The sequence below is a fragment of the Chinchilla lanigera genome, unplaced genomic scaffold (genome assembly GCF_000276665.1).
Source record: "Chinchilla lanigera isolate Chin_1 unplaced genomic scaffold, ChiLan1.0 scaffold00038, whole genome shotgun sequence".
NCBI classification, from domain to species: Eukaryota; Metazoa; Chordata; class Mammalia; order Rodentia; family Chinchillidae; genus Chinchilla; species Chinchilla lanigera.
In genome coordinates this window covers 1,136,629-1,147,936 of record NW_004955439.1, presented here as the reverse complement: position 1 = coordinate 1,147,936, position 11,308 = coordinate 1,136,629, and the positions used below count along the sequence as shown (strand labels likewise).

Here is an 11,308-nt window from a genome sequence, read left to right as displayed (position 1 = left end):
CTTCACTATGGAAAGCATTATGGGAAACCTTCTCTAGAAGACTTCAGTGTTTTTCACCTGTCCTCTCCCCATGGGGCTATGAGGATGAACTCCTCCCCTTTTCAAGCTTCCTTCCGAATCTCCAGTGTTGTTATTGACGATTCTAATCCAAATGCTGTTTGAGACAAGTATTTTAAATGCTGCCCTATAATGCCAAATTCATGGGAAAGCAATGGTTGGATAAAAAAGGGAAAATAAAAAATGATCATCTTTATCATTTTCTTCACTGTATTTTCACAGAAAGCACAAAAGCTTACATATACTTGTAAGCTCGTTTCTACCAATCTATACAGTTTCAGAAAGTGAAAGGAAAAGCAGATAATGTTACTAAAGCCCGCGCTGTACAGGGCAACAATCAGAGAGAAAAGATGAATCTCAATACCTTTTTTCTTTGCAAATATGCTTAAGGAAAGCTGAAGGATTCAAGGAGCCAGCAATCTCCTGGGAGGGGAAGAATAACTGCTCTGGCCGCAGTGATTGGCCATAGTGGCTGCTCTCGAGGCAAGGAATCAGCCGTGGGAAGACCTCCGGTGAGAAAGGGAGGAGTCAGGTGGCAACTTTCGCAAGGCTACATTTCCAGGTTTGTGAGATTTTAATTGCTAGCGTCGGAAGTTGGAGGAATTAATACTCTGGACAGTATGGCGTGTTCTAAAACTTGATTGGAGATATACATTCTTGGCATCGCTCAAATTCTGTAAGCTTTCACCATTTATGATATTCAAGAGTCAAAGCTTCATAGTTTAGATAAAAGAAGGAAAGGTTTTAAGGCAATTTACTGCTAAAAGCATTAGTGAATACTTACTATTTGCAATTCATTGCACTTGGTAATGAATGTGAGAGAGATGCAAAAACTCTTTCTGTGTCATTCTTCAAAGAATAAAGCATTTCCAAAATAACTAGGTGACAAGCTACACTGCTAATTATTCATGCCAATTTACTAATCATTTGTAGTTGAAATATGGTGTCGTAAAAGGCTACACAAAGCCTTGTGACTAAATTCATTTTAGTTTCTTAAGACACATAGCATGAATACAAACTAACTTCAAATAAATATCTCATCTTTTAAAAATCATGCATAGTTTAAAACTTTCCATAATTCTAATATTTGGAATACTTCTTGTACAAAGATGACTAAGGCTGCTTCTCTTAAGAAATTCCCTCATGTATATAATTTAAAAAACATTTAGTTAGCAGCTACTAAAGGGCAAGGGTTTTTTTAATGTTGGAAGTGTAGCAAAGAATAAAAGTACACAAAGACTAAGCTTTAGCAGACTACATAAGTAATGATAAATGTGGATAGTGCTTAATGAAGAAAAGGGAAGTAATAGGTGAAGAGTGACTAGAAGATACCAGCATGTATGGTCTCTTCTTGGGTATGCAGGGGTCTGGGAGGGGCATGAGAGTAATGAGTCAAAATAAATATTAGGAAAGAAAACTGCAGTCAAGTACTCAAGCATTGCATAAGAACATTTCAGTCAATGATGGATAGCATATACTGTGGGTTTCCCATAGATTATGGAGCTGAGACGTTCCCATCACCTAGCGATATCATAGTCACTGTAACATCCTAGCACAATACATTACTCATGTATTTGTGGGGAAATTTTACTGTGCTGCCCGTTATATAAAAGTATAGCATATAAATTATGTACGGTATGTACTATGCATATTTTGGCACTGAACACAGTAACTGGCAGGTTGTAAGTATCCAACAGATGCTTATTACTTAGAAGCACTGTAATAAGAGGTAACCTTCAGTGTAATTTTTTTTTTTTTTTTGTGTGTGTGTGTGTGTGGTTTTTCTCCGGTATGGGGAACCGAGCTCATGACCTTGCGCTTGCCAGGCAGGTGCTTTTGCCGCTGAGCTAAATCCCCAGGACCCCTTCAGGGTAATTTTGGACCAATATAAGCAGATATGTTGAACCAAAGAAATAATAAAATGCTATTTTCAAAATTGTTCTCTAGGAAAAAAACCACAGCTGATTTTGGTGAAGAAAAATGCATATTTTTTGAGACAGGATGATTATGCAATTCAGGTTGGCCTTGAACTCACTAGGTAGCCCAAGCAGGCCTCAAACTCAAGATGATCCTTCTGCCTGAGCCTCCAAAGTGTTGGAATTACAAATGTGTGCCACCATGCCAGGCAAAAAATGCATTTTTTAGGTAAGGAAGAATTTTAAAAATTAAGTTCTCATTACTGTCCTTGCAATATAAACAATTTGCATATGAGGAGAAACAAATTGTATTGGCTGCTTTTCTTGAGTGTCATTCTTCTAGTCCTTTTTATAATAACAATAATAATAATAATAACTTTAGTTTATTAAGCACAAAGTATATAGTAAATACCAGTAGGTACCTTGTATATATTATATAAGATTCTCATTTAGTCCTAAAAGAAAGTCTTTAAGATGGGTATAATTAACTTCAATTTGTAGCTGACAGAAATAATGTGGGTAAAGTCAAAAATTAGGTGAGCCTAGGCTCTAACTTAGATCTCCTCATGCAACAGGGTCATTAACCTGCACAAGGACCATGCTTCACAGGGCCAAATCTCAGCATTCTGCATATTTCACCCAATGTGATTTTTGCAGTTTTCCTTTAAAAGCTGTTTCATGTCTTTGCATCCAAGTATATGAGTGGCTAAACTGGGTACAGACGGCCTAAAAAGGAAGTCTCAAAAAAGTTGTATAAAAGAACTTTTACTGGCAAACATTGCTTCACCCGTTTTTTGCTGCTGTTTTTAAAAGATACTAGAGGAATGGATTCCCTTCCCTAGTCTTGAAAGTTCTTTCTGACCACTGGACCCATTTAAATGATTTCAACTACTACTTATATACTGCCAATGACTGCTGAAACCTGGCTTCCATACAATGGTGTTAAATCCCCATTCCAACTTTTTAAGGCCCCCTGACATTCCCCACATTGAACTCGCCATGTGCACTCGTAAATGACCCCAACCCTGTTTTATACATTTTGCCCATGGTATTGTTATGTAATCAGTTGCTGATGCTTACTTTAATAATTCTTAACAATTTCTCACCATTATAACCTACATCAGTCACCAAGTTCGGTCCAGTCCACTCTCTAGACCTTCCATTTATTCACTCAAAATATAGCAGACATGTATACACCACTCATTCTGTGTGCAAGATACTGGCCTGGTTGTTTCACCTGTATCCCTGCCTTCCTTTTCGAATCAAGGCCTTCACCATTTCTTTGAATTAAAAAAAAATACCATCCAACCTTGTGTGTCAGCTTCCACTTTCCTTATATTCCATGCATATTTTCTACTGTGGTAAGAATAATGTTCCCAAAGTACAAATAAAATATTGTAACTATTGGCTTTAAAGGATTTCTCTCTCCCCTGGAGTTTCTTGTGCTTACATTTTCAAAAAGCATCCACAGTTTGCTACATTTTGGTTCAAATCTTGCTTTCCTGGCTAATCTTCTGACCTCACACTCTTAATGTTCAAGAAGAGTTATTCGTCTGACATACTGCACACTCACCAACTCATTTCTTTGAAAAGGTTGCAATCTCTGGTAGTGTTGTCCTTTGATCTTATCCTTGCCTTGAACTTCAAGATTTATCTTAAATATTACTTTGACTGTGAACCCTTCTTGGATGTGCCCAGGAAGACTGGATCCCTCCTTTCAGTGTACTTTCAGAATGAAGGGTGTGTCACTATATCATTTATTACTAAGAAACTGAATACATAAACAGGGAATGGCTAGGGAATATATAAAAATTGAACTCTGGCCCTCAACGTTCAATAACTTCCTCAATAAAACACTCCCAGCTTATCCACAATAAATAGTCCAGGAAGATGGCCCGTAATAAGTCAAACATGTAGGAAATCCTACTACTATCACTAGTCTCTATCTCAGGACCAACCAGAGAAAGCCAAATGTGTACCCCAACCAATCACATAGGATGCTCTGCTCTTAGTTATCAGTAGCCTCCAGTCAGTACATAATTGAAGCTTTTCCTTTTCTCCCAACTATAAAGCTTCTTTCTCCTCTGAGTTTCTGTAAAAGTACAAGGGAAAGAAAACATGCTACAGAAAATTCTCAATAAATAGGCCTTGCTTTTCACATTTTGTTTATTTTTAATTGTTTCCACTTTTACCTAAGCAGAGTTTGCTATATGAAGTTGCTCAATATTTTTTTTATTGCTATGGTCGTTTTTCTTGAATGGCTACTGCCACTGCTGCCACTATATTGTACTTTTCACAATGATCCAACTTTGTCCTGATAGATTGCCTTCTAGGGAAAAGCTATAGAATCTGTAATGATGTCTTTTCTTTAATCTTGAAATGAATAATTTTGTGTGTTTCCTTTAATAGTTTAGCTAGTTGTTTATTCGTATTAATAATGCCAAAGACCTATTTTCAGGTTTCATGAGTTTTCTCAATTTTTTTGCCTTTGATTTCTGCTCTTTTTATTCTTTTCCTTCTTTGAACTTCAGGTTTTTTTTTTTTCTCTACCTAGCTTTCTTATGGTAGAAGTTCAGATTCTAGTAAATTTAGATGATTGTTGATATATTTTTTTTCCTAATTGTGTTAGTCATCTTTTGATTGTTGTGAAAAAATACTTGGAGAAAATCAATGAAAAATGTAAAAAAGTTTACGATTTTAGAGGTTTCAGTCTATAGTCACTTTGGGCTTATGGTGAGACAGGTTATCATGGCAGAAACTACATGGAGAGCACAGTTGTTCACCTCATGGAAGCCAGGAAGTAGAGAGAGAAAAGAAGGGGCCAGGGCCTCAATATACCCTTTAATGGGAAGCCCCAATCACCTACTTCCTCCAGTTAGGCCCCACATCCCAATGTTTTCATTACCTCCCAAGAGCGCCGTCACCTGGGGAGCAAGTCCTTAATACATGAGACTTTGGGGGACATTTGAAATCCAAGCCAAAACACTAACATAAGTAGAGAGCTCATTGCAAGTCTTGGTTTTAGTTTTTGCTTGGGTAGGTCTAGAGGAAGCTTTATTTTAAGAACAGATTATCCATTAAGATGTAGTCACCTCTGCAGTCTTCACTGCAATTCCTGAAAAAAGGAAATCAATGAGGGCTCTGCATCTTATGGGGTGGTAATGAAAATTATTTCTGTGCCTGTATGGATAATGGAAGGCTATTCGTCTCAACTTCCTAGTTGTCTTTTTGCTCACGTTTTAGAGTTTCACTCTCTGCATGCTCATCTCTGTGTTTTTTAAAGACTCACGGGGTGAGTTTTTCCTTGCCATTTACTAGCACTTCAGACTTCCTAAACTTCAGGCTCTGTCTCCTCAGTTATAAAACACAACTGTTCCTAGCATGGAATCCCCCTCTGCTCTGCAGTCTGGAATGTCTTCCAGGCAGAAATTCTGGCCAGCTGTAGAGCTCAGCATGTTTCTTCTCGTGTCTTTCATTCACATTCTTGTGCTGTCTTTTGTCTGTCTGAAAAAAGTTGCTTTTTTCTATATATTTCTCCAATGTTATAGTTGACTAAGTCACGAAGGTGACTCTAGTCCTTTTTATTCCAAAGCTGCAGCCCTGTGCAGCATCTCTTTTGGCCCACTTTGGGCCATCATCCTTGCTGCTTCCAGAAGGATCATTCTAAAATGTAAATTTAAATGTATCACCCTCTTGCCGAAACTTCCCAATTGTCCTGTAGTCTCACAATATTCATAGCTCTCAGCATAAATTCTAAATACATTAGCATGCCATGTAAGATATTTATGCCTTAAACTCTACCTTTTTTTCTAGCCATATCCGTTACTGTGAACTCCTCCCACCACTTCTCTCTCTGCCTTAAACTAGTTACATTTCTAGTTCTTCAAATTCTCGTGCTTCTTTTCATATTTGAGAATTTGTATTTATTTGCTTTCCCATTTACCTAAAATACCCTCTACCCACTTAAACTAAAATTTTGGATCTTCTTTCAAGTATTATTTTTTCCAGGAAGGAATCTCTGAGCCTTGAATGCAACGTTCAAAGTTGTGCTTCACAAAAAGTTATCCCTTGTTCCACAGAACTTTGTGGTATTGTACTAGAATTACTGCTGTAGTGTCCTGTAGTTGTTCTTTTTCTCTCAGACTTCCTCACATGATGGTGCATTTCTAGATGGTGATATCCATGTTTCATTTGGTTTCCTAGACCTGGCATTCACAAAGATGGCCTGAATATTTGTTGCCCTCCCTAACTTCACACATTAAAACATATTCTTTAATATGATAGTACTAAGAGACAAGGCATTTGGGAGATGATGAAGTCATGGGATTAGTGACCTTATAAAAGAGTCTCAAGGGAGGTATTTGCCTCTTTTACCATGCAATGATGCAACAAGGAGGTGCCACCTATGATGCAGAGAGTAAGACTCCACCAGGAACAAAACCTGCTGAAGCCTTTATCTTGGACTGTGGAGGACCACCTGGATAACTCTCCTTGAAAGAGGAGCAACTGTCTCCATTTTGGCTAAACATGACCCTATTTCCATGAATTGATATGTACAGAGCTAGCTAGGCCTTTTCTTTATCCCTTCACTTGACTTTAAGCAATGCATGTTGGTCCAGCCAAGGTGCTGATGTGTAATCCTTAAAGATAACAAATGGTGTTTCCCCAGAACTCCCGTCGTTCTCTTGTATAAACTTGGTTGAGTCAAGATGAAGAGCCAGTGCTCCATGCTATCAGTTGGGATCGAGTCTCAAGATAGAGGCTATGACTTCCCAGGGCTTGAAAAATTGCACATCAGAGCTGAAGCACCACCAACCCTAAAACAATAGATACTATATCAGTTGTGTTATGCAGATTACTCTTTCTGCAGATCCATCTCTGCATATTGCAGAGGTGATTTCAGACCTCCTACCTAGCCCAGTTCAGAGCACTCACATACTTCCCACCACTCTCACAGTCCCTCATCCTCAAGCCACTCCTTTCTTCATGAATTAATAAAACCCAAGTTTGGCCCTAGGTCGAGGCCTTTGTTCCAGTTAGCCATCATTGTGGCTGGACTTAGGACCCCCTTGGCTCCCCATAACTACAAATATGCCTTAGTGTCTTTATTCTTGCGATACGTTGCACTGAAAGTGGTAGACTGGAAATAACTCACTAGAATTCCAGCAATTTTTCCATGGGATTACAAATATAAACTTCCTGGACCATGAAAAGGACCAGGAAGGGCTCTCTATATTGGATTTTCTTCTAGGTTCCAGAACAGATAGATATAAATTTATGCTATTTATAATTTACCAATCTGAGGTATTTTAATTAAAGTAGCCTGAACAGACTAAGGCAGAGGCCTCACACACAATAAGTGCTCAACAAATGCCTGTTGGATGAATGAAAAAGATGAATGATTCTATCAATTAAAATAAATATATAGTTTTTTTAGGCAACCTAGTAAGATATAATAGGAGGAAGAATTACACTAGAGTGGTGGTCAGCAAACTTATTCCATAAAGTTTTAAGCAGTAAGTATTGTTGGCTTTGCAGGGCACAGATGGTCTCTGTCCTATTTTTAAACAACTCTGTAGAAGTGTAAAAATAGTTCTTAATTAACCAACTCTGTGTTCTAGAGTTGTAAGACATGGGTTTGAATCCTAACTCTCAATCATTAGCCATGTAAATGTGCTCACGTACTGAATCTTGACTACTTAACAGTAGCCATGCCAATGTGGTCACTACTAAACTTCCCTGATCTGCCATAGGAAAATAATAGTAATAATAATAATATTTATCCTCTGCTGATGATCAAGAATTGAAGCAAGTTATATATGTTAAGGGACATAATATAGTGCTTGGCTTATAGCAATAATAATATCTAATATTTGTTGGTTATTTATTATGTACCAAATACTGTCCTAATCCTTTTTATATTATTAAATCATTTAGTTCCTGTATGACTCTGTGATACAAACACAATTATGATCCTCATTTTACAAATGAAAAACAAAAGGCAGACATTAACTTACAGAATGACAATTGGTATATTTCAAGACGGATATATAAACATAATGCATCTTGTATTCTACTCTTTTGCATGTAAAATTTATGTAAATCTCTTAGTCTTCCCTTTGCATAATTGTATAGGATAGTACTTTCAGTTCTATCAGCTTTCTTCCAAGCTTCTTCTAGCACTTTAATGACAAGGCAGAGTAGTATGGTTTGGTGGAAAGATGAGTGATTATATATGGTTTTGCATATCTTTCTGTAATTTTAGGGAACTTACTTCACTTATGTAAACTTCAATTTTCAGAAATCACTGTATGATACAAATGGATTTTATTCAAAAACATGCATGGGATATAAACTAACAGAAAATAGCATGAATATACAGTATTATTAGAAATTACATAAAATAATTTGTAAAGCTATTTAATCTATCATGATTTTAATGCTAGTCACTAGCACTTTTATTTATTTCAATAAGGATTTTTATATTTAACAAAAAGACTTATTTGGTGAGTATTGGGGTACACTTAGGACTCAATTCTGAAGTCTCTTTTGCATTACTCACAGTGAACCGCAGGTTGAATTTTGTCAGATTCATAAGTAAGCATTTTCACAGACACAGGGCTTACCAAAGTTTGCCCAGATTTGGTAATAGAGCCAGAAGTTATGGTTGGGTTCACATAACTGATCTTGGAAACTTGAGGAATATTGTTTTCTTGAGCCATTCAATACATCTTGCAATAAGCTCCATATTTATGCAGATGATTCAGATACTTCTTTAGGTTTGTACTATGACAAATATAAACAAAAACATACTAGTTATCCTTATAAAAGGATCTGTGAAATTTTCTCAAGATTGACTTCATTTGCACCAAATGACATGAAAATACTTAATGCCTATAGTTTCCTTGAAGCTCAGGGAAATTCACAAATAGGTAAGCATAACAGTCACCTTTTGCTACTCATATATGTCTGTATATTTACACACAAACATGTAATATACTTACATATAGCATATATGAAATATTTTGTTTTTTTATATTTTAAGGAAAAAAGTTTCAAAACAAGATAATAGGAGTGTAACAAAGGTTAATACATTGCATATTGTCATCTTTAAATTAGCTCACAGCTCAAGATATAGGCATTTAATTGCCTTAACAATATTAGCACAAACCTTTCTTTTAATGAACTAAGAAAAATCAGCAGTATAACTATCTTAACTATCTTGTGTGTGTGTGCGTGTGTGTGTGTATATATATATATATATATAATTTTTTTTGCTTTTCCCTTCCTTCTTTTTTCCTTCCAGTTTTGCTTCCCTTTTGAACAGTTTCTTCCCATTTTACAATATCTAGTGTATATTTTAGATCTTATTTACTCTTTCCGCTTCTAACACTAGGGAGACAATATGATGTTTATACATGTGCGCCTCGTTTACTCCAATTATGAGTATAGTCCCGAGTTGCCTTCATTTACCTATAAAAGTCTCAAATTTATCCCTCTGTATGGCTGAGTAGTATTCCATTATATAAAAAGACCACCTCTTTATTATCCATCCCTTGGTTGATGGGCATTTGGGTTGTTTCCAAGGTCTAGCTATTAAATATTGTGTTGCTGTAAACTTGGGTACACATATATTGCCATGGTATGAAGTTTTTAGTTCTTTTGGGAAGATACCCAGAAGGGGAATAGCTGGGTCTAATCCTAGCTCTTTGAAGAATCTTCTTACTGATTTCCACAATGGTTGCTCCAGTCTACACTCCCGCCAAAAGTGGAGAAGGGTTCCTTTTTCAACACAGCCCCACGAGCATTGGTTACTGGTTCATTTTTTGCCAACAGCCATTCTTTCTGGGGTGAGATGGAATCTCAGTGTTGTTTTAGTTTGCATCTCTCAAGTGACCAGTGATATTGAACATTTTTTCCATATATGTATTTGCTGTTTATATTTCTTCACCTGAGAAATGTGTATTCATCTCAGATGCCCATTTTTCAGTTGGGTCTCTAAATTTGGGAAGTCTGATTCTTTTGAGTTCTTTATACGTTCTTGATTGTAATCCTTTGTCTGAGCAACAGCTGGTAAACATTCTTTCTCACACTGTGTTGCTCTTCAATCTGTTAGTGATTTCTCTTGCTGTGCAAAGCTTTCTAGTAAGATGAGATCTTAGTTGTTGTTTCTTTGTGATAGTTCTGTGTGATCAGGGTTTTATTTATAAAGTCTTTGCCTACACCAAGGTGTTCAAGAATTTTACATATTCTACCTTCCAGCAGATTTAATGTTTCTGCTTTAATATTTAGATTTTTGACCCATTTCAAATTTAGTTTAGTGCATGGTGAAATATTTGGGTCCAATTTTAATCTTCACCATGTGCAGGCCAGTTTTTCCAGTACTACTTGTTAAAGAGGCTATCTTTCTTCCAGTGACTGTGTTTGGCAACTTTGTCAATGATAAGTTGGCTGAGTATGTCTGTAGTTGTTTCTGCATCTTCCAATCTGTTCCATTGAGCTTCAGGTCTTTTCATGCCAGTGCCATGCTGTTTTTATTACAGTATCTTTATAGTATAATTTCAAATCAGGGATTGTGATGCCACCCGGCTTGCCATTGTTGTCCAGAATTGCCTTTGCTATTCTAGGTCTCTTCTAATTCCAAATGAATTTTAGGATTTCTTTCTCTAATTCTGTGAGATATGCTATTGGAATTTTGATCAGAATTGCATTAAATCTGTATAACAATTTTAGACATATGGCCATTTTCACTTTATTTGTTTTTCCTACCCAAAAGCAAAGGATATCTTTCCAGTTTCTGATATCCTCTTCAGTCTCCTTTTTCAAGATACTGTGGTTTTCAATGTAGAGGTCTTTTATATCCTTTATTAGATTGATTCCTAGATATTTCATTTTTGGGGATGTTATTGTGAGAAGTATTGTTTCCCTAATTTCTCTCTCAGTGAGTTTGTTATTTGTGTGCCGGAAGGCTATTTATTTTTGAATGTTGACTTTGTATCCAGCTATGCTTTAAAATTGGTTATCAAGTCTAGAAGTCTTTTGGTGGAGTTCTTGGGGTCTTCTATGTACAGTATAGTGTCATCTGCAAATGACGATCATTTAACTTCTTCCTTTCTTATCATTATTTCTTTCATTTCTTTCTTTTGTCTAATTGCTCTGGCTAAAATTTCCAGGACTATGTTGAATAAGAGTAGAGACAGTGGACATCCTTGTCTTTTTCCTGATTTTAAAGTGAAAGCTTTCAGTTTTTGTCCATTTAGTGTGATGTTGGCTGTTGGTTTGTCATAGATGATTTTTATCAGATTTAGATAAAGACCATCTATTCCAATTTTCTG

General features: G+C 36.4%; 1 long non-coding RNA gene across 1 annotated transcript in view; it reads left to right on the top strand.

The window, feature by feature from the left end:
* The first annotated feature begins 379 nt into the window (after nt 1–379).
* The window catches only part of LOC106149185, an 82,443-nt gene continuing 71,514 nt past the window's right edge, over nt 380–11,308 (top strand). The window contains exon 1 of the long non-coding RNA XR_001235181.1: nt 380–619. This is a non-coding gene — a long non-coding RNA (uncharacterized LOC106149185). The remainder of the gene's footprint in view (nt 620–11,308) is intronic.